Source organism: Sapajus apella, unplaced genomic scaffold (assembly GCF_009761245.1).
Source record: "Sapajus apella isolate SASKATOON/1434 unplaced genomic scaffold, GSC_monkey_1.0 scaffold68, whole genome shotgun sequence".
NCBI lineage: Eukaryota > Metazoa > Chordata > Mammalia > Primates > Cebidae > Sapajus > Sapajus apella.
The window spans coordinates 11154001-11177985 of NW_022437008.1; the positions used below are offsets into that span (position 1 = coordinate 11154001).

Consider the following 23985-nt stretch of genomic DNA (forward strand, 5'->3'; position numbering starts at 1 on the left):
TCCATGTGTTCTCATTGTTCAACACCCGCCTATGAGTGAGAACATGCGGTGTTTGATCTTCTGCTCTCCTGTCAGTTTGCTGAGAATGATGGTTTCCAGGTTCATCCATGTCCCTACAAAGGACCCAAACTCATCGTTTTTGATGGCTGCATAATATTCCATGGTGTATATGTGCCACATTTTCCCTATCCAGTCTATCGTCGATGGGCATTTGGGTTGGTTCCAGGTCTTTGCTATTGTAAACAGTGCTGCAATGAACATTCGTGTACACGTGTCCTTATAGTAGAACGATTTGTAATCCTTTGGATATATACCCAGTAATGGGATTGCTGGGTCAAATGGAATTTCTATTTCTATGTCCTTGAGGAATCGCCACACTGTCTTCCACAATGGTTGAACTAATTTACACTCCCACCAACAGTGCAAAAGTGTTCCTCTTTATTTGTTAATTGTGAAGAGAACACTGGTGTGCTTCTGTTGCTTTACATGAATACAATGTTAATATGCATTTATGTGGGCTCAATGTTAAAAACTCTTGTTTTTTGAGATGGAGTCTCACCATGTTGTCCAGGCTAGAGTGCAGTGGTACAATCTCGGCTCCCTGCAGCCTCCACCTCCCAGGTTCAAGTGATTCTCCTGCCTCAGTATCCCAAGTAGCTGGAATCACAGGTGCCTGCCACCACGCCGGGGTAATTTTTTGTATCTTTAGTAGAGACGGAGTTTCACCACATTGGCCAGGCTGGTCTCAAACTCATGATCTGCCTGCCTCAGGCTCCCAAAGTGTTGGGATTACATAAAAGCTCTTATAACCTGAATGCAATTATAGCAGTCCAGGTTTTTGTCTAAATCAATAACACTTACCGACTGACTCTCCATCCAGCAGGCAGGTACCAATGGGAAGTCCTGGCAAAATGGGAAGGCTGTTCAATATTGACAGCAGTGTATCCATATATCCCCCTAGAGCCCACAGGCAAAAACACACAATTCACATATTTAGTTAGATTTTAATGGGAACAAAACAGTTAATCCCAAACTCACCACTATAAAAGAAATCTGTTTGCCTTTCAAAACAAAAATGAGAGTTTAAACTGTGAGTTAAGTAATCCTTTGGACAGTGGTACCCACACCTCAGTATATTAAATGTTTTTCAATCATCCACTCTGTCCATTATAGAAAAGTAAATTTGCTTAGCCGCTAAGTACCAAATGTTCACTTAGAAAACATTATGTGATCAAGAGATTTCCTTTCTTGTGAAATAATTGCCTCAAAGCTGCATAAACACGAAGTGCACATTTTCCAAGGGAACGCGGGAATGGCCCTCGGCAACGGGCAGATGTATTTGCTGCTGGAAATCACTCCCTCCCCTGCTGCAGCCCTGGTGCTCCTCTTGATCTGTCTCTTGTGCCTGTCGCCCTCTTAGAAAAAGAGCCCGCTATGGGACTTAGATCCAGATTTCTGTTGGGAGCTGTGGCTTTTGCATCTACACGTTTGGTCAATAGTCAGACGCAAGAGCTAAGAAAAGAAGCAGGGGCCGGGCGTGGTGGCTCAGGCCTGTAATTCCAGCACTTTGGATGGCTTCGGTGGGTGTATCACCTGAGGTCAGGAGTTCGAGGCCAGCCCGGCCAACATGGTGAAACCCCGTCTTTGCTAAAAATACAAAAAAAAATTAGTTTGGTGTGATGGCACACACTTAGAATCCTAACTACTCGGGAGGCTGAGGCAGGAGAATCTCCTGAACCCGGAAGGCAGAGGTTGCAGTGAGCCAAGATCACACCACTGTACTCCAGCCTGGGTGACAGAACAAGACTCCATCTCAGAAAAAAAAAAAAAAAAAAAAAAGAATAGAAGCAGGAAGAATTCTAGACTGGAAATTAGGAGCTCTGGCATTTTCTTAGGGTCACAGGGTCAGCAGCTATTTTGCTGTATAACTTTGGGTAAGACACGTTCCCTCTCTGCACCTCAGTTTTCTCACTGTAAAAGGTTAATCAGAGAGACTTCCTAGTTTTACTCTATGAATTAATGCTTCCCTAGGTCAATGAGAGCTGTTATTTAAAACACGAAATCTTGGTGCTTCTGGGTTCCATCTTTAATAACACTCTCCCACTCTCTTTCAATAATAAGGACAGGAACAACTGACGCATGCCTGATGGTCATCACAGGCCAGGCGCCGCTCCCTCTCGGCACTTTGCAGATTGCCTCATGTGATCCACGCTGCAATTCCACAAGATAGGGCCTATGACCGTCCCCGTGTTAGCGAGGGAGAAACACAGGCTGAGAGAGATGCAGTAACTTGCCTAAGTCACATATCAAGTAAATGAAGAAGTGAGAATTTAAATCTGGAACATACGGCACCAGACTGAACCACTATGCTATACCGTCTCTCTTCCAATAATCCATGTCTGGATATACACTGAAAATATATTTTCTTTTTTATTTTATATCTCTGGTTTATAATATTTCTCTGGTTTATAGTATTTTGAGAAATATCACAAAGATTTTTTAGAAAATGAGTCAGCGAATCTGTATTAAATATTTTTAGTGCATGCACATGTATATGTTCTAATGTTAGGCACACAGGAGAGAAAGGAGAAGGAACTGGCCCTGTCCTCAGAAAGCTCACTGTCTAATTCAAAGTCTGCCCCATGCAATCTTGACTACATTTCTGTGGGAGCAGAAGTGGGAGGCAAAAATTCAGAACTACCATCAAAGTTTAACTTGCTATTCTAACACTGAATCTTCATGAGCCATCATGCCCGGCTAATTTTTGTAGATATGGAGTTTTACTAAGTTTCCCAGGCTGGTCTCAAACTCCCGGGCTCAGGCAATCTGCCTGCCTTGGCTTCCCAACTTGCTGGGATTACAGGCGTGAGTCACCGTGCCCAGCCTGAATCTTCTTTTTGAGGCTGCCTGTTTCTGGAACTGAGTGATTCCTTGCCCAGCTGATTGCCATCAGATTCCTGGGAACTACTGGGTGTTGGGTTTCTGGATCTCAGGGCTGGAGGAAGGAGGATGTGGTAATATCTCAGCTGAGTGGTGCACAGGCACTGATTTGGCCCAGCTGGGGGCTCTGGAAGTAGGCCCTGCTCCATTGTGACCTCCTGAACAGACCCTCATTCACTCTGCTGTCTGGAAGGCTCTCACCAACTCACCTGTTTGGTCTCCCATATTCATTAATTTCTACCTTAGTCCCGGGACGCTTACTCATGGTGCTTTGTGCTGTGCTGATTGGGGCCTGATCATGCCTTGTCCACTAGAAGACATGTTCCCCAAGGGCAGGGCCGTGTCCTCATCCCCGCTGGATACATCCAGGATAAACTCTTGCAGAGAGCGTAACTTACTAATTAAGCAACAAAGGAATGAGTGGAAAAGATGTATTAGGACACTGTGGGTTAAAAGTTAAAAGTCAACCTGAAACTAGCTAATCAAACAAGGCAATCTATGTGATCATGTAGCTGTGACATCGAGAGGCAGGTCTAATGTCAGGACCCCAAACGCCATCTCTCCACCTCTGCTTCTGCTTCCTTCTGTGGCTTCTTTCTCAGGCTGGCTCTGGTCACACGGTAGCATCCAGCAGTGCCAGGATTCCAATTCGCCACCTAAGAGCCCTCCAGTAGAAGAGACGGAATACTTTTCATCGATTTCTGCCAATTTGAAGGACCTGACTCTGTCACTTGCCCCAAGATCAGTTGAAAGGCTGTTATAATGATGAAGAGAAGTGGAGATCTGCTGTGAATGGCCCAGTCTAGGGAAGCAGGGAGGCCCACCATAGGCCCAGTCGTCTTTTCCACGTGTTACCCATCATGTAAAAGAACCTAGAAAACCACCCACAATGTGTCCTTCACCGTGTGTGTTGGGTTTTTGCACATAAATTGTAGAGATAAAAATAAATGTTTCCTTAGTTTCACTAGTTAAAAAAACAGAGCATCGCAGAGGGAGGATGGATACTCACCAGTGAAAATGCCAGATGTCTTCCACAGGAGAAAGGAATTGGAGTTAGGACCCAGTAAGTTGCTCAAAAGGGCTTATGGAAGGGTGAGAAGAAGAATATGGCCTCACAGGTGTCTGAACCGTCCTAGAACAAGACTCTCTTAGAGTAAGATTTGCCTTGCATCTACCAAGCATGTCCTCAACACTCCGCCCAGTAGTTGAAACTAAGTAAAAGAATGAGTGAACTATGTGTTAAACTGTTTCCCAAGTTCAGGCCCAGTTAACCTGCTGTCTTGTCCATTAACTGCTATAATAAAATACAACAGCTGGGTAATTTATTTAAAAAAACATACATTTATTTCTCATAGTTCTAGAGGCTGGGAAGTCCAAGACCACAGCCTGGCAGGTTGGCTGCCGGGTGTCTGCCTCCAAGGGAGCCTTCTGACTGCTGCATCATTCTGAAGGGAGGAATGCTGTGTCCTCATAGGGCAGAGGGCGGAAGTGCAAAGGGGACAGACTCCCTCTATCAGTGCCTTTTATAAAGGCACCAGATCTCATCCATGAGGGCTCTACTCTCATGATTTAACCACCTCCTTCTAGACATCCCAACTCTTAATCCTGTTACACTGGCTATTACATTTCAGCATGAGTTTTGAAAGGAACACAAACATTCAAATCACCACACCTGCCTGTAAATGCAATGGGAAAAAGTGTCATTTCCCACAATTTGTCTGTGAGGACATAGAGACTCAGAGTGGACCCTAAGTTCACAGAGCTAGGAAGAGGTGGAAGTGGGATTTGAACCCAGGGCCTCTGGAAGGCCTCCTCTGAAATATCTACACAGGGAGATTGCTGCCTGCCCCTGGCGGCCTAATAGCTTACCCACCGCGCTCATCACAGAGCTGCTGCCAGCTGCATTAGCGCCTCCTTGGCAGGGAAGCTTCGTTTAGTGTCAGCAAGCAGAAATGGCTTATCTATCCCCCGACGGCCCATACTGTGGCAAAACAGCCTCACTCTCCATTAGAAGGCGAGGAGAGCAAAATCAGGGACTGCTTTAAAAACAAACAGTGCCGCAATAAAGAATCTCAGAAGAAACCCAGTTTTCCCTTTTTCTCTGTGCCTCCTCACTGCTCTGCTCACATCTGTGATCCTCAGCGAGAAGACTCAGCAGTTCAATGTGTACAGAGAGGCCCTCTGAAAGAGCTGCTGCCTCTCATATCCACTGTTTTGGGTTAGCAACTCCCTTCCCAGACCCCCAGACACCCTCTGAGGCAGGAGTCCTATCTTCTGCCTCCCACTGCTATCGTGCACAGAACCCTGGCAAGGGAGCCATTCAAAAGTGCAGACAAGGCTGGGGGTGGTAGCTCATGGCTCACCCCTGTAATCCCAACATTTTGAGAGGCTGAGGCAGGCAGATTGCTTAAAGCCAGGAGTTCGAGACCAGCCTGGGCAACATGGGAAAACCCTGTCTCTACAAAAAATACAAAAATTAGCTAGACATGATTGACACCCTGGGGGCAGGCCCTGGGTCCCAGGTACTTGGGAGGCTGAGGTGGAAGAATCACCTGAGCCTGGGAGGTGGAGACTGCGGCGAGCCATGACTGCATAGCCTGGGTAACAGAGTGAGACCCTGTCTCCAAAAAAAAACAGTTCAAATAAGATATCTGGAAGTAGCACTCCCTCAGCCTGCCCCTGGTTAGCAGGACAGCTGAGATGCTCCCCGAGTGGAAGGAAAAATGCTCAGCCTAGTCGGTGACTGCAGGGCAGAGACTCTGCAAAGCCATTGGACACACACAGCGAGGAGAACAGACCAGGCTCTGCCCACAAGAACTGAACCACTCAGCAGGAGAGAAGCACTGGAAACAGTCATTGTGATGATTAGAACATTACAAACTGTGCATTATGAAGCAAAAGGAGCTGGGTCCATCAGAGCGTGCTGTCCTAGCCTAGGTGGAGGGGAGAGGTATGAAGACGGGTAAAGGTTATCCAAGGACACTTCCCTGCAGAAGGCGTGAGAGACAGCACAGCAAAGCGGGAACCTGAGTTCAGATGCTGGCTTGGCCACTTATGCCTTGCATAATTCTGGACGATTTCCCCTCTCTATCAAAAAGAGGCTGTGATAACCATAATTCCTACTCCCCAGCCTGTTATGAGCATTCATGACTGAGCAGTGGTAAAATCTTTATTTTCTTCTGAAATTCTTTATCGCCACACTGGTTTTTAAAGCAGTCCCTGATTTTGCTTTCCCGGCCTTCTAATGGAGAGTGAGGCTTTCTCTTCTAATGGAGAGTGAGTGCTATTTGGCCATGAGGAGCCAGTGAGGGTCCTGGCACTTCCGTGCTGCAGAAGTATTCATTGACTTCAGAACTCGCTTAAGCAGAGGCCTGAAGGTTGATCTAGAACAACAAAGACAAGAGTGAGGACCAGGTTCCAGGCTGAGAGGACAACACTTTGAATGTTTCTTTCCTCCAAAACTTATGTTGAAATGCAATTGTCAATGTAATGGTCTTGGGAGGGGAAGCCTCTAAGAGGTGGTAAGGCCATGAAGGCTCTACTTTCATGGGTGGGCTTAATATTGTAAATAAAAGGGCTTTTGAGAGTGGGTTCTCGCCTTCCTCTTTTGTTCTTCTGCCCTGTGAAGAACACTGTTTCCTCCACGCTGGAGGATGCAGTGTTCAAGGCATCACCTTGGAAGTGGAGAGAGGGCCCTTGCCAGACATCAAACCTACTGGCATTTTGATCTTAGATTTTCCAGCCTCCAGAACTGTAAGAAAAACATTTCCATTATTTATAAACCACCCCGTCTCAGGTATTCTGTTATTGCAGCACAGAACAGGCTAAGACACATGTGGAAACTCTGAGGCTGAGCACAGAGCGTCACGTGGAGGCCCTGGGGGCAGACCCAGCCCACGGGCTTAGAGAGCCATGGGATGGGGAGGCTGGGGAAGGGCGGGTACAGGGCACGTGGGGCCTCAGAGGCCGGGGAGCAGATGCTCCAGTTCGTTCCAGGGACAAAGTGAAGCTTCTGAAGGGTCTGAAACAGAGGGGCCGTGATCAGAGTTACGGCTTAGGAAGGTATAGCTAAATGTGACATGGGGACAACAAGTAAGAGGCGGTAGAAGAAAGACACTGTCCAGCTCAGGCTGTCACTCTGGCTTACTGTTGTCCCTACTGGGAGCTGAGAGTGGGTGAGGTTATCCTCCGGTTTCTGGATAGGTGTTTATCCAACTGGGCAACTTCATGGTCAGCCTGGCAGTGAGACTGCGTCTCAGCTGGGAGCATTTGTTGGTCCCATCCATGGTGGGTAAAAGCTAGGGCAGCATCCCCAGGTGCCATATGCATGTCAAAAGCCCCAAGGGAAAGGTCAAACTCTGCTTTGCCTCCTTGGGTCCTAAGTCCACCACAGACCTTTTTGTCCACTGCTTTCTGCAGAGCGGGGTCCAATGAATGAGGATGGGACCATTTTACATGGGCTTCGGAACTTGGTGAGAACAACCTGCTCCAATCCTGTTACAAATCCCCATTGCGGCGAAGGCAGGATCTAAGAAGTAGAAATGTTAAAAAGGAACACTGACATTCTATAGCAGGCCAAAAAGCAAGACACGTTGACTCACTTAAAAGTACTTATTTAATATAAATATAGCAGAGGAGAGAGTTACAAGGACCTGAGGAACAAGGAATACAGCTATTTTAAATGTATAATACCAGAATGCAAGTGATTTTTACTATCTTCAAGATACAATCCTTCTTGTCATCTTGATATTCTAATCTTGGTTCCATTACATGTGTCTTCATGATGTCAAGTGGAGAATGCCTAACACTAAGATATTTAAATCAGATCAGCCCGACCTGAGATACGCATTTTGTGTCAAGTTGCCATAAACTCACGGATCTAATTTCTAAGATGTCGCATGTTTGATGATTACAAGTGTGGGGAGGGGTCTCTTCAGGGTCCCTGGTCTTCCTGGGTTTCTGTCCACTCCAAAGTGCATTTATTTCCGTGAAGCGCCTCCTCAGCCCATGACCTTTTCTGGAAATGGATATGGATGAACTCACAAGCCTCAATTAAAAGTTAAAATTGTGTTTGAACGTTTGTCACTTTTCTTCTCACCAGTTAAGGTCAGTTTTTAAAGATGTAGATGCTCCCTCTAGCTCTCACCAAACTCCTTGAAAAGGTGGCTCTGGGGACATGGCACGGCTCAAGTCAGATGTCACCTGATGGCTATGGTGCAATCAGGCTGGAGAGGCCCTGCTCAGTACCCAGCTGCTATTCCTGCCAGGGAAAGCCCTGTCCGACCCTGCACTCTGGCATGGGGAGATGTTGTGCATTTCAGGATTTGCACACATATTTCCTCATTTGCCATTCAGGTCACATAGCATCCCACACCAAGATAAATGGGAAAATATGTCTATGAAATACTTCATTAAGAAAAGCTCATCATCTCATTCCATGACACTAAAAGGATGATGATAATAAATGATTTATAACGGGGGGATCTGAAATATTTAGATAAAATGTTGCTTTGGTGATGTTACTACATCAGATCATTTTTATAACTACTCAGCCTTGAAATACCCCTGACCTCAAGGTGTAATAACTGGATGCCAAACTTCTTGCTCAAAAAGCTGTAAGCAGCATCTCTTCATTAATTTCAGCTTCCTCCTAGGCCCATTCTGTTGAGCCATGGATACATCTGTAATGAGAGGGGATAGAGAATAGGGTCCAGGTTTTGTCTACAAGGCCTGGGGATGTCTTCTCCCTCACTCTGCTAAAAATATAGGGACGTTTCCACTCTGTGTAATAAAGAGCACCTGAACATCACGGCTGCCCATCGATGGAATTAATTGCATTAGAGGCCTGTTAAATACATTTTGGAAAACAGGCAATAGCTGCCTCCAAAGTCCCTCTTCACTCACAGATTATGTGATTATTTAATTCTAAGTTTTATTGAACACAACACACTTATCAGTCCTGGAAAAAGATAAAAGTGAACAATGATTGGGGACTGGTTGTATGGTTAGCACTGTAATAGGTACCGGAAGGGGACATGGTTACAGAGACCAGACACCCCCAGGCTTCAAGAGGATGGCAACCGACTGGGAGATTTTCTTTTCCTCTTAATAAGAAGGTAATTGGGTCGGGTGCAGTGGCTCACGCCTGTAATACCGACACTTTGGGAGGCTGAGGAGGGTGGATCACCTGAGGTCAGGAGTTCGAGACCAGCCTGAATAATGTGATGAAACCCCCTATCTTCTAAAAATACAGAAACTAGCCAAGCGTGATGGCAGGCACCTGTAATCCCAGCTACTCAGGAGGCTGAGGCAGGAGAATCGCTTGAACTCGGGAGGTGGAGGTTCCAGTGAGTTGGGATCACACCACCGCACTCCAGCCTGGGTGACAGAGTGAGAAGCCATAAAAAATACACATGTGATGGTGTTTAATCATATAGGAAACTCCATTGGAAAAGCAGATTCCACAAAGAAAAGAATTTCCTGGCTTTGGTGTATGTCGCAGGAAAAAAAGAAAGTAATTGGAACCAAGTTTCCACCTGCTTCTAGGACTCCACCTTCTGCGCCTCCACCACACTTCTGTTTCATGTATCACCAGGAGCACACCCGAGTTTGGTCCAAGGAGAGGCCCAGGCCTCAGTCTCAGCCCCCAACAGTTGGAGTTTGCAGTGGGCAGAAGAACGGCACCAGGCTGAGCTCCGTCAGCAGGAAGCAGCATCATGCATTCAAAGTAACAAAACCAGCTTGCGGTGGGGCTGAACATCTGACTGGATCAGCAGAGCTAGCCAATTTTCCCACCTCTGTTCCTCAGCTGGGCTTGCTGGCCTTTGGCTGGATCCCAGACTCCAGAAGACTGCCTGTGAGCTCACCTTCTGCTGACAACTGTGCTAAATCCTAGATGACTCTGACAATCTGGTCACAGCCATAAATTCCTATCACCTATAATCTCCAGGCCCAGATCTCTATCGTTCCTTCCTGTTCATTTCTTTGCCTACTGGTTATCAAGGAGCTGACACTCAATATTAGAGCCATGCAAATGGCAGGCATTCAGGTGTGAAGTCCAAACAGAAAGGGGCGTTAGAGATGTCAGGACCAATGGAATTCCTAACGCGCGTCAGTCTCACGCTCCTTGCAACTGGATTATAATCAGAGGATTTTGATAAAAACAGAACTGAAGATGAGAATGAGATATAATTTTAAACATTTTGCTTATTGACAAAGTCCCCAACTGTGCCACCTGCCAATATGTACATCCAACCTTACTAATGATCAAAGGAACTAAAGTCCAAATAATCAGGGTTGACATCCAGAAATCCTCATACCTTAACCGTGGGACTGTTAATTGGTTCAAGTAACAGAAAAGGTAAACTAAGGTGGCCAGTGCTTTAGATCAAGTCCAGTGGGCCCTGAACGGCAGATACTAAAATTAGTAACTAGTTAAGATTTATTGAGTGCCTACTATCTGCCAGGCACTCTTCCATGTATTAATCAGTATTATTTTATTTAATCGTCACATCATTTGTATGAGGAAAGCACTCCTGTCATCTCATGTTGTGGAGGAAGAAGCTGAAATACACAGATGCTCTAATAACTTATAAGTCAGAAAGGTAGGGAGTCAGGCAACTGGAATTTAACGCTGAGCAGTGTGACTCCCTAGCTCAAGTTCATAAATACGAATCTGTGTGTGTGTGTGAAGCATCACATTTTGACATTCATTTTCTCAAATTCTAAATGAATTACTCATTGTAATAAGTGACTTAAAGTGGCCAGTCATTTCACACGGGCTATACTGCTGCCGCCTTCCCCAGGCCCTGCTCTCGCCCTGTCCGTCACCTCGTCTGTGATAGCTGCTAACTTCCTAAGTGGGGCAAGATCTCCGGTCTTCAGCTGCCATAGGCATCAGTGGAAACCCCTAGAACTCCAGCCAGAACACAGGAAATCATAAGGCTGCACTTCTGTGCACCAACCACGTAGCAATACTACCTCGAGAACTAGGGCAGACTTGGGTTCCATCTGCACTCTTCCATTGATTCCTGGGTAACTTTGGCCAAATGGCTTCAACTTTCTAAGCTTCATATTCCTCATCTGACAAACAAAGCTCTTCAGATCAGCTATTGTTTGATAATACCGGGAAACAAACATCTCTTAAATTTCCGTGGCTAAAATCACATTCATTTAAATCTCATTCATGGGTGGTCTACTGCTTACCAGTTACTGCTTGGCTGGCTGGGCTCCAGAGTGACACTTGGGCTTAGGGGTATCTCATACGTCTCTTCACTCTGAGCCCAGGGACAAGCCAGGCATGCTCATTTCATGGCTAAGGGCAGAAGGGAAACAGGACTGGCGGGAACTCCACACACACGTTTAAAGCCTCTGGCATGTCCCTGTTCATTTCACAGTGGCTAAACAAGGCCTATGGTTAGGGTCCAAGGCAGGACAGTGACACTGTGAACTGCTCGCAGTGAACCAAAACTTGGAAAGGGAGGGAATGAGGAATTCTGAAGAAATATTACCAACCAACACAGAAAAGTGGACTCATATCATTTTAGTAGTTTTACCTACACAAAAAAAAAAAAAAAAAAAAAAAAAGCAAAAAGAGGCATGGCCATGTTAACCAAAAATTCCAGCTTTGTTTTTGAAACCCTCTGCCTGTAGGAGAGTGCAGAAGTGTTTTATGCCGTATGTGGTGGGGACAGTGTCTTGCTTTGTATCAGAACAATTTGTAATAGGTTCATTCTTTGATGCAGTCATTTTTAGGAGCTGGAGTGTATTTTAAAGAAATAATCAGAAGCATAAAAGTATTCATGTGTACAGATGCCCATCGAGGCAATTTTTTATAATAGCAAAAAATAAGAACACTATGTCCATAAAGAGAATGTTTAAAATCCATACAAGGGATGATTACGGAGTTAATTTTTAAATGCTATTTTTCTAAGAATATCTATGGAGACAGAAAAATGCACCTAATACAGTGCTAAATACGTAAATTAGAATGGAAAACTAGAAAATAGAATGTCACTTTTGTAAAGCGTGTGGCTCTGTATCTCTGAGAAATGATTGGATGAAGATTTAAAAATGCTAACACTGGCTAGCTGGAGATTATGGACAGACGACGCAGACTGACTATTTAATTTTTCCTATTTTTTTCTATACTTCCCAAATTTTTCACAGAAAAAGAAAAGTAGAAAGAATGCTTTTAGGCCGGGCGCGGTGGCTCACGCCGGTAATCCCAGCATTTGGGAGGCCAAGGCGGGCGGATCACCTGAAGTCAGCAGTGTGAGACAAGCCTGGCCAACATGGTGAACCCTCGTCTCTACTAAAATACAAAAATAAAACGGAAGAATGTTTTTAAACTGCTACGCTGGTCCATGGGATGTTTCAACTGTGGAGGTTCCCAACCAAACCCAGCTAAGAGTTTGGACCACACGCCCTAGAACTGAGAATTCCCAGGAAACATGAGCGCTGCTGCAGCTCACCGCCGTCTAAATCTCATGATAAACAGTCGATACAAAAGGCATGCGTGCCCACCACTGAATCCACGGTTCTATCAGGAAGACACCACGGCCTATTAGCAATACTGATGGCCTAAAGGCTGTTCAGTGCTGAACAAACAGGATGAGATTTCATTTCATTTGATTATTTTCTAGACCTTGAACACTGCGTGTGGGCAGGAATCTACTTACCTTGTTTGTGAAGGGCTTTGGGAAACGGAGTGGAGGCATCTAATGATAGAGAACTAGGGTTCCCATCTGGGTGCTCATTAATTAGGCAAAGTGATGCTTTTGGGGCCTGCATGACTTAGAAGCAGGCGTTTGACATATGACATCGAGAGGACAGTCAGCACTCAACAGCCGCTAGATGCCAGGTTCAATGAATTCCCTCAGAAAGGTCAGGAAGCCAGGCACAGTTCCTAGAGCCTCAGATCCTATCTGAGCTCTTTCTAGGGGGAAAGGTGCCCCTCCTCTGCTCTCCAGTAGCCACTTGGCCAATGCTTTCAGCCCCCAGAATTTGACCCACTGATAGGCACTTCCAGGTAAACATCAGGCAGGTGCTTTCTGGGCAAGATTTCCACAAACATTTCCCTGCTGTTAACTTGCTTGCAACAGATATTGGGTGATTTGTCCCAGCGCCAGACCTATCAGGACAATCTTTCTTTACAATCTCAAACTGATCTGAACGAAGAGGGATCTGTTCAGGTCCCTCTTTCTGGATGGAGACTTCGTGTACTAGGTTTCTTCTACCAGGAGCACATTTTTACTTTCAAGTTAAAAACCCTGAAAAATGGGTTTCATAATGGGAAGGCTGACAGAGTCTCAGCCATTGAGACTCAAGCCATCACCAGCCTTACTCTGCCAAAGATATTTATTATGATTTCCTCAAATAGCCACGCTTTAATACCTGTCATGTGGTTTCCTTACAAGGACGAGGGCTGTGTAGTCTTGATTGCAAGCTGTCTTGGCTGTTGTGATGACTTGTTCCAGTGAGGCGGGTGCTTGGAGGCAGAGCCTCGCAACTGGGATTCCGCGCTGAGCTCCCCGGTGGAGGGAAGCAGGCATGGTCACTGCTTTAAGCCCCCATTGCGATGCAGAGTGTGGAACTGTGCACTCTGGACATGGGGAGTGGGAACCCAGGGCTTCTGCTGCTCCTTCTGGGCATCACCAGACATGCCCGGGCTGATGGGAAAACCAGGGGCACCTCCAGGCTGCTTGCTTCAGAGTCCCCGTCCCCAGGCCTGGAGGCCTGGCCACTCACATGCCCTCTGCTCTCTGACAATGCCCACAAATGCTCCATCTAGCAGAACTTCCCAGCGTGGTCAACTCCAAGGCTGAAAGCCGGAATCCCCATGGTATCTCCACACGCTTTTTTGCACATTTGCTGCCTGGCGCTGTTCTCAGCTGTTGACACGGATAAAGCTGCCGGGCTGGCTCCTGAAATGTGGCTGGAGATGTTTTCCTCCTGCGAGAGGCATCGACAGAGGCCGCCTGGAACAACCTTTGAAAGCTCATTGCTGAAAAGGTATTAACTCAAATCCTTTCCAAGTCTTCTCTGCCAACACCCAGCACAGAGGACCACTTCTCTTCCTACACGTGCCCTGACATCATTACACCCAGTCCTCTCCACCCTGCCTCACCCCAAATGCCCCCCAAGAGGTGAATCTTTCAAAAGCCGAGGGTTTCACAGAAAGCCTAGAGAGCCGGGGTGGCTGCTGCTGCCTTTCCTTCTGCACAGCCCGATACCGCCCTCTTCCGCGCTCCCTGCTCCTGCTCACAGGACACCTGCATTCCACGTCCTGTGTCCTCCATCCTCCAGGGACTCGGGCTTTGAATGCTGCCTTCTGTGGCTCCCTTCCTTTGTGCAAGGCCAGCGTTCCATCCAGAGCTAGACTGGACCCCAGCCTGCAAGCAGACATGGAAATCCCTCCTGCGGAGCCAGACGCCAGACACGCGGGAGCTCAGGCCTTGTCAACAGGACTTTATCTTAGAAAACACTAAGACGTATTACAGATATTAAGCAGTTATTGAAGAGGGACCCCTGTGTGCTCTGCTGGAAAAACTCATGGGGAACATCAGTGATTTGTGAGGCTTTCTGTTTGCCATGTGGGTGGGTTTGGGTGAGTCCCCTGAGATTCCAGTGGCAGTGATTGGACATCCCAGAAACAGGTGGCCTGCCTCTGCCTAACTCTTATCCAGAGAGTCCCTTTGAAAGACAAGATGTGGCACACAACAGCCACACACATCAGTGTCCCTGAGCCAGGACCAGGAAAGAGAGCCCTTATGAGTCCATCAGAGTTTCCTGAAAGCCTGTGAAGGCACCAACAGGCCCCTGATCGAATCTTCCCTTGGCTCCCAGCTAGCACGGGGCAGAGTGTTCTTGCAATGGAGGAGTCTCTGAGTGATGCCGCAGGGCGCAGACAGCATGAGGCAGGAGGTATCTACGATGCCCCAGCTCCCTGACCCCAGGGCAGAGGCATGGCCCTGTAGACTCTGTGGGTGGCAGGAACCCAGGGCTTCTGCTGCTCCTCCTGGACATTCCCTAGACACTGACCAGGGCTGATGGGAAAACCAGGAGCACCTCCGGGCTGCTCGCCTTGGAGTCCCCATCGCCGGGCCTAGAGGCCTGGCCACTCAGGTGAGCTGAGCCTCTTCCCACCAGATTCCTGAGCAGCTGCTGCACCTCTGACTTTTCCACCCATTGCACCCAGAGCTGGAGCCCAGCCTAATTCTCAATCAGCCATATTCGTCTCTGATCTCTGAGCCCCACTTCCAACCCACGTCTCTAACTCCTGCAGTATATCCCAGGCAGAATCTGATGCCCGGTAGGGCTGAGTGTGAACTCCAGCAGGGCCCTACATGCTGACCCCAAGATGATGGCAGTGCCTGAACACCTGGCATGGAGACAGCAGACACCAGGCCACATGCCCCTAAGGCTGCAGGTCCCGCACCCACAGGAGGATGTCACCACAATCCTTGTGCCCGCCCCCTCCCATTTCTCCATGCAGCTTTTACCTGATTCAGGTCACCGATACAAAACACACAGGCGTTCATCAGTCAGTGGGTGTGAGGGAGCTGGGGGTCCTATGTGAGCCGGGACTCTGTCCAGGGTCCTGAGGTAGCTGGGGGTCCTGTGTGAACTGGGACTCTGTTCCTAGCAGGCAAAAGCTCACAGCTGGCCAAAGAGAAAATTGAGTTTCAATTTTTAATTCATAGGTAAAATCTATTAGAGCAACACAATTTATTTTCAGAAGTTGTATAATTTCTGTGTGCAATGCAGTCATTGACTTGCTGTCTCCCCACCTTGACAAGTGTGAGCCTTTGAGTCAGTTTTAAACACAAAATTCACTGCATTTAACATTGTATTCTAGTGGCCTTTCCTCCCAGGCACTTTAGGTAGTAGATCGCAAAGCTCTTCTGAAGCAATTTTCCACCCTCTTCACAGAAAAGGTGCCTACTAGTTTTTTTTAATGAGCAGGGAGCACTGTCACAGGAGTCAGATCACCACTTGTAGCCTGATAACCTCAGCATCTCAGAGCCTCAGTTTTCCCATCAGTAAAATGGTGTTGTTCCCAGGAATTAGTATTATAGAAACTACTGTTTAAATTACATTAAGTAGCTCACGCCTGTAATCCCAGCACTTTCGGAGGCCAAGGTGGGTGGATCACCTGAGGCCAGGAGTTGGAGACCAGTCCGGCTAACATGGCAAAACCTCGTTGCTACTAAAATACAATAAATTTGCTGGGTCCGGGAGCAGTGGTTCATACCTGTAATCTCAGCACTTTGGGAGGCTGAGGTGGGTAGATCACGAGGTCAGGAGTTCAAGATCAGCCTGGTCAAGATGGTGAAACCCCATCTCTACTAAAAATACAAAAATTAGCTGGGCATGGTGGTGGGTGCCTGTAATCCCAGCTATTCGGGAGGCTGAGGCAGAGAATTGCTTGAACCTTGGAGGCGGAGGCTGCAGTGAGCCGAGATCGCACCAATGCCCTCCAGCCTGGATGACAGAGCAAGATTCCATCTCAAAAACAAAAAGCTAGCTGGGTATGGTGGTGAGCAACTATAATCCCAGCTACTTGAGAGGCTGAGCACAATAATCACTTGAACCCAGGAAGCAGAGGTTGCAGTGAGCTGAGATTGCGCCATTGCACTCCAGCCTGGGTGACAGAGTGAGACTCTGTCTCAAAAATAAATAAATAAGTAAATCATATAGAGTGAACTTTGAAGGTGACCAGTTACAGCAGAATTCCCCTTAACCGTACACCCTACGTCCACCTCTAGATATTCAGATGTTAACTTATGTTCCAGTGAATACCTGACATGTGTATTTAAATTTTTGATATTTTAATATTCAAATATTTGCACGAGCCAAAAGGAAATGTTGATGAGTGTAGCTATTAGACCAAGACCACAGAGAGTGGTGTGGAGTGGGTAGAATTAGACCAGCTTGCCCAGTCTAAATACACTGAAATCCATCTTCCTTTTCTGATGCTATGAAAGAAAAACCGCATCTCAGGACCTGAAACTCGCTCTGCCAAAGGGAGGGTTAAGCCTGGAACCCAGTCATGCAAAAGCTGCCTTCCTTTTGTTCCCAGAGAGCTTACTGCACATGCTTGCTTATGTAAAATGTAGATTTACTGGGCATCAGTCAAATGTATCATTGACCGCCCCTCCCCCCACCCCTGTCGCCTGCCTTTTCCCACTTGAAATGTACCTTCACTGAGCAGGGATCCGTGCTTTTCATGAAGATAATGCCGGTCTCGTTACCTACCCTCCCTCCTTTTTTTCACTTTTTCTTCCCCTCCCACTTGATCTCTCCTCTTTAAATATCGAAACTTCTGGAACCCTCTTTGAAAAAAACACAGGCCGCAGGTTCTACTGGGACTTGTGTTCCTCCTTCCTGCGCGCACCCTAAGTCTGGCCAGACAAACCTCGATCCACTGAGACACACTACTTTGGGGCCGCTTTGGGTTTGCAATGCCGTGGGACTGGATTCCAAAGGGGCCTCTGCTTTGTGACTGTGCCTGAACAATGACTGTAGGGTGTCCCCGCTACTGCCTAAATCTTCCTTACTTTTAGGGTTGTTTATTTTTGTCTTAGACCCTGAAAACGCCCTATTACCATTGGCAGGTGGAAGTTAGATACCTGGGATCGTTAAAGGTGAGAAGCTTAATTTCGATCCAGGAAGTCTGAGGAAGTAGAAAAACATCCAGACATGCCATGTAGCCCAGATGTCAGAAATACTCTTGAATCCAGAACTAAAGTACATCAAAGATTTTCTTCCTGTTGACCTTTCCAAAAAAAAAAAAAAAAAAGGCTTTTTGGGATGCAGGCAAATCTTTGGAGGTGAGCTGGAGAAGCCCTCATGGTGTCTTGTCTTTTTGAAGATAATCACATTTTCCAATGAACGTGACCTTGCTTTGCTGTTTTCTTTCCCACTAACCATTGAACTCACAGGAAACACACCCACAGCGGGGGAGAGCCCCAGGTCAATGTTGCAGACGCCTTGTAGGCACTACCCATGGATAAGGTGGCCTCTCACTCGCCCCGATCCCCTCTTCTTCCATTTCTACAAGAGCAGTGGCAAAGGTCATGTTCTTATATGGTTTTTTAAAATCCACCTTCCCTTGGGATCAATGCTGAAGTGTGTTACCAAATCGTGTTGCTTTTTCAACAATGCCCCGTTCCACGTCACTCTCTGGGCCTTTGCCCAGCCTCCTCCTGGTTGCTGTGGTTCAAGAGGGATGTGGATGTGCCCGCAGAAACAAATGGCAGTGGCGAAGGTCTCAGGGTTCAGGCATCATCACCAGGAGCCCGCTATCTGCCTCCCCGCGTGACAGCCACATTCTCCCAGGATGGCTCCGGCCAGAACAGGAGGCTATGTATTGACAGCACAGAGACTGTGTTCTTCACCATCAACTCCATTCAAAACACGATTGTCCTGAATGGCTCAAGTGCTCGCTGTGGATCAACCCCTGTGTCCAGGAGTAGGTGGAAAGAAAGCCTAAAAGGCAGGGTCCTATGCATAACGGGAAGGTCTCCTAGAGGCGCTGTTGCAAGGAGCATTTCCCAAGGGGTGGACAAAGAATTAATGTCTGCTTGGCTGGCCTCCAGCCATGCTCCTCTGCACCAGTCCTACAGAGGTCAAATCTGTGGGGGTGGGGAAGGTCGAAATGGATCAGTTTTTCTCCAGCAGAAACCCGGAGCACTGCCTACACAATGCCATCTATTACTCAGGGCACAAATGGCAGGTGTGTAACAAGAGCACTGCCCACACGACACCTATGTATACTCAGGGCATGAGCGGCGGATGTGTAAGAGGTGGGTTGCAATGTCTCAGAAGAGACTGGACAGCAAAAGCGGCTAAACCTCTGATGGGGCTCTGGGCAGGCGGCACGTCCTCTATGAGAGGTCACATTGTTACATAGGGGAAAGGAGCCCAGGACTGATGGAGCGCATGTGCAAAAACCACAGGGCCAGCTCACAGGAGAGCTGAGATTGAGCTACTAGGTTAGAGGGTGCTTGATATGGTTTGGATATCTGTCCTTTCCAAATCTCATATGGAAATTTGATCCCAATGTTGGAGGTGGGGCCTGGTGGGAGGGGCTTGGGTCATGGGGACGGATCCCTCACGAATGGCTTGTGCCCCCCCTGCAGCAATGAGTTCATGTAAGAGCTGGTTGTGCAAAAGAGCCTGGCGCAAGGTTGTCTGGGAAAGGGAATCCCTGCACACTGTCGGCAGGATCGTAAACGAACCCAGCCATGGTGGAAAGCAATGTGGCAATTCCTCAAAGAACTTAAACCATTTGACCCAGAAATCCCATTACTGAGCATAATCCCAAAGGAAAATAAATCATTCTACCATAAAGACACACACACACATATGTTCACTGCAGCACTGTTCACAATGGCGAAGACACGGAATCAATCCAAGTACTCATCAACAGTAAACTGAATAAAGAAAATGTGGTACAGATGCACCATGGAATATTATGCAGCCTTGAAAAATGAGATCATGTATTGGCAGAAACATGGATGGAGCTGGAGGCCATTATCTGATGTGAATTAATGCAGAAACAGAAAACCAAATTCCACAAGTTCTTCTTTATAAATGGGAGCTAATGGATGCGAACCAATGGGCACAAAGAGGGGAACAACAGACACTGGGGCCTACTTGAGGGTGGAAAGTGGGAGGAGGGAGAGGACCAGGAAAAATCTCTATAGGGTCCTGTGCTCATTATCGGAATGATGAAATCATCTGTACAGCAAACCCCTATGACACACAGTTTACCTCTACAACTAACTTGCATGTGCTCCTGAGCCTAAAATAAAAGTCAAAAATAATCACACAAAAAAGAAAATAAATAATAAAATCAAAGAGCCTGCCACCTCTCTTGCTCCCTGTCTCGCCATGTGCGATGCCAGCCTCCCTTCCCTTCTGCCATGAGTAAAAGCTTCCTGAGGCCTCCCCCGAAGAGATGAGGGCACCACGCTTCCTGTACAGCCTGCAGGGCCATAAACCAAATACACATTTTTATATATATACATATAAATTGTCTCAGATATTTCTTTACGGCAAGACAAAACAGACTCATGAGGGGAGAGTGAATAAATGAGCTGATTAGTGGGGTTGGAGAAAGGATTGCTTCAGGCAGTGATTGGCAAATAGGATGCTATCATTATAGAAAATGCGTGCACATATACACGCACACACACACACACTCTCACACACACACGCCCCTCAGGTAGCATGCAAGCAGGCGTCACCTTGGCTTGACAGTAGATCTCAGGAGCACAGAAGCTGCCTTCACCCTGAGGAGCACAGCCTCTCACCTCCACCGTTTTCCATTGCAATTCCCTGCCTTCCAGCAAGTGTCCGATGCCTGCTTAACATTACGAGAGGCGGGCTGTCAGTGTGAGAGGCTCCAGCCTGCCGCAGGGGCTGCCTCTTGGGAAACAGAAAACAAAGCCAGAGCCTTAAAAATAGAGCTGTCCGCTGATGGAATTCTCTCCTGCTGCCGTGACCAAATATTTAGTCACAGGGGAAACGTTTGATCAGACACACTCCCAGCAAGGTCAGGAAGAGCTCGGAGAACACGCACTGAGGCAGGCTGCCGCCACTGGCTCCCCTCACCCCTGGACCCTCTCAGGCCCCACGGGAGAGTGAGGGAGGGCCGCTCCGGTGCCAATCTGCAACCACAAAGCATGCCTTTGCTCTTATGATGCTGGATACCAGCCTAGCCCTGAAGTCAGCTGCTTGCACAGACAACATTCATTCATTCAGACACAAATGAGATCAGTTCTTATCCGAATCACAGGTCAATAGGATTTGGGAAGCTGTGGCGTCCTAGAGATTACATTGTTTTAAAGACTGCAGAGTTACATACAGGGAGGTTCCAAACAGAGGGAGGTTTCTGTTGTCACACAGATGTCCGCCCCTCCCGACACCGCACCAAGGCACCTGCCTGCTCCAATTCTCCTGGTGTGTTGCCTCACACTGTCCACTGCCCAGGCAGCTTGTCTGGTTCTCTTGCAAGAGCGGGGCCTGGAGCCTGGTGTCCTTAGCTGCTGCAGGGCCTGGCACACAGTCGGGGTTCCATGAAACCCCAGAGGGAAGAGATGGAGAGCAAAGGAGGCCATGTGTCCCAAAGGGGGACCCTGGGAGAGTGGTCCTTTCCTGTCTGCCGCTGGTGCCTGGAAAAGAGAGAGCAGAAGACCCCAGCCCCAGATGGTGCATTGCTGTGAGCCCAGGGCCTGTCCCTCCAGGAAGACAATATGGCCACCATTGGCCGGCAGGCGCTGCCTTAGTTGGGTCCCCTTCTGGCTCTCTGTCTTATTCTCTGGAAGCCCCCACGGACCCTACCTCACACTATTCTGTGTGCATCATTCCCTGTGGGTATTTGCTTTCCGAGGGGAAGAACAGCAGGGGAAGAACAGCAGGATGCCACCCCCATGTGTTGAACTGAACTGATTCGTCACTTTGTAAAATGCTTGCTTTAGGCAGGCACGGTGTTGTGCCTGTGGTCCCAGCCACTCGGGAGGCTGAGGCAGGAGGATCACTTGAGCCCAGGAAATGGAGGCTGTGGTGAGTCATTATTGCACCATTGCACTCCAGCCTGGGCCACATAGTGGGACCTTGTCTCAAAAAAAAAAAAAAAATGTAAAATGCTAATGCACTGATATGGTAGGTGGCCCCAAAATTCATTTTCTTTTTTTTTGAGAAGTCTCACTCTGTTACCCAGGCTGGAGTGCAGTGGTGTAACCTTGACGCATGTAACCTCTGCCTCCTGGGTTCAAGCAATTCTTCTGCCTCAGCCTCCTGAGTAGCTGGGATTACAGGTGCTCGCCACCATATCCTGCTAATTTTTGTATTTTTAGTAGAGATGGGATTTCACCATGTAGGTCCGGCTGGTCTTGAACTCCTGACCTCAGGTGATCCGCCTGCCTCGGCCTCCCAAAGTGCTGAGATTACAGGCATGAGCCACCACACATGGCCCCAAATTCTGTTTTAAACACAAGCTAGAGTCAATGTCCACACTGGAAGTCATTTTCAAGGGGGAGATCAGAAAGCTGCTGGGGAAGTGGCTACTTGGAAGCAAAGCGACTGACATTTCAGAGCAATTAATGACTGTGTTTCCCCAGAGACCAGCTGCGCGTAGGAGGAGCCGAAGTTGCTCCTCTCATTGTTCCTCCTGTGCTTGGGCACCGTGCTGGAACCATCTGGGCAGCTTCTCAACTCAGCATGTCTTGCCGATCTATTAAGTTGAACATTAATCATTAGCAAAGCTCATCTTCCTTCCCTGAATTTAATTTCATTAGTTATACTTTCCTTCCCTGTTAGAACAGTCTCTGATGCATTTGCTTAGAAGGCAAATGGGCATTGGCCCTGTCCCCCACCTCTCCCGGATGGAGACTTTTCTGTAACAGCACAGACAACTGTCAACAAGTCAGGTCAGGCTGCTTGACCTGGATGCAATCGGAACACAGGACTTTTCTTCTGGACTCTCAGGAACTCTCTCTAAGAAAATCAGGGCCACTGTGGTTTTGTTACTGGAAAGGGGTTTCAATCCAGACTCCAAGAGAGGGTTCTTAGATCTTGCACAAGGAAAAACTGGGGGCAAGTCCAGAGAGTAACACAAAAGCCAGTTTATTAAGAGAGTATGGGAACAAAGTAAGGGCTACTTCATAGACAGCGCAGGGCGCTCCCAAAGGCAAGAGGAAGAACGCATCCATCTTAGCTGAAAAGCTTGTTTATATACAGAAGAACAGAGTGAAAGCCATGGGGGAGGTGCGTCACTGCCAGGGCTGTGTCAAAGGATTGCTCATGTTTGCATAACTACCATCTTCACAAGAATCTGTACCTTTAAAGCGAAATTGATTCTTAAACTAACAATGCTTTTGTTCGTAAGATATCAGGATATTAGGACATTTCCTGGGTCTGTTAAGTCTTGGGTTGGTTTGGTTGACATGAATTCAACTATTCCTTTAACCATAAATCTAATGTGGCTAAGAATGCCTAACCTCCTGGAACAACCCAGCAGATCTCAGATTCCATTTATCCAGCCCCTATCCAAGATGGAGTCACTCTGGTTCGAATACCTCCGACAGTTTTAAACCAAAAAAACAGGATACCCAATCTCTGGGCTCCTTTGTCTTAAAAAAAAAAAAAAAGTGCAAAAAACACATCAGGAAACTACAGGCCATGGGGTCCCAGGATTGCCACTTTAGACCTGAACAGGTGCTGAGACAGGACAGGGGTCAGTGCCACTGGAGACGAGAAGTGTGAGTTTGACACGATGAAGCCCCAGGAGAAAGTCATTTCTCCATCCATCCGTTTGCACTTCCATGATTTGGTGCTATTCTTCCAGTCTGAATACCAGGTGTGGTGAGGGTTCAAGGACGTCCAAGGTGAATGTTCTGGCCCCCTTGCCTTCCTTGCTCCCTCCCTTGAAGAAATATTTGAGTGCCTTATCCACCCCTACCACTGTGCCCATGCTAGGTATCCAGTGATAAGGTTAAAACAACAAACTTACAAACCAGTGCAGAGAGCAGTTTGCAGGTTCCTTAATGAACTAAAAGTAGACTGGGCGTGGTGACTCATGCCTGTAATCCCAGCACTCCTGGAGGTTGAGGTGGGTGGATCACCTGAAGTCCGGAGATCGAGATCAGCCTGACCAACATGGAGGAAACCCCGTCTCTACTAAAAATACAAAATTAGCCAGGTGTCATTGTGGGCTCCTGTAATCCCAGCTACTCGAGAGGCTGAGACAGGAGAATCACTTTAACCTGGGAGGCGGAGGTTGCGTTGAGCCCAGATCGTGCCTTTGCACTGCAGCCTGGGCAACAAGAATAGAGAGCGAGATTCCATCTCAAAAAAAAGAAAAGAAAAAAAGCAAAAACCACCAGTAGAGCTACCATATGATCCAGCAATCCCACTGCTGGGCACAGACTCCAAAGAAAGGCAATCAGTGTATTGAAGAGATCTCTTCACTCCCACGTTTATTACAGCATTGTTCACAGTACCCAAGATTTAGGAATCACCTGTCCATCAACAGAT

General features: G+C 47.5%; 1 long non-coding RNA gene across 1 annotated transcript; it reads right to left on the minus strand.

The window, feature by feature from the left end:
• Window positions 1-13766: 13766 nt before the first annotated feature.
• LOC116530812 lies at window positions 13767-21254 on the minus strand. Its single transcript, XR_004260147.1, has 3 exons — window positions 20196-21254; window positions 17574-17719; window positions 13767-15603 (listed from the first exon to the last, which is right to left on the minus strand). It is a non-coding gene; the product is annotated as an uncharacterized LOC116530812 (long non-coding RNA).
• Between the last annotated feature and the right edge of the window lie 2731 nt (window positions 21255-23985).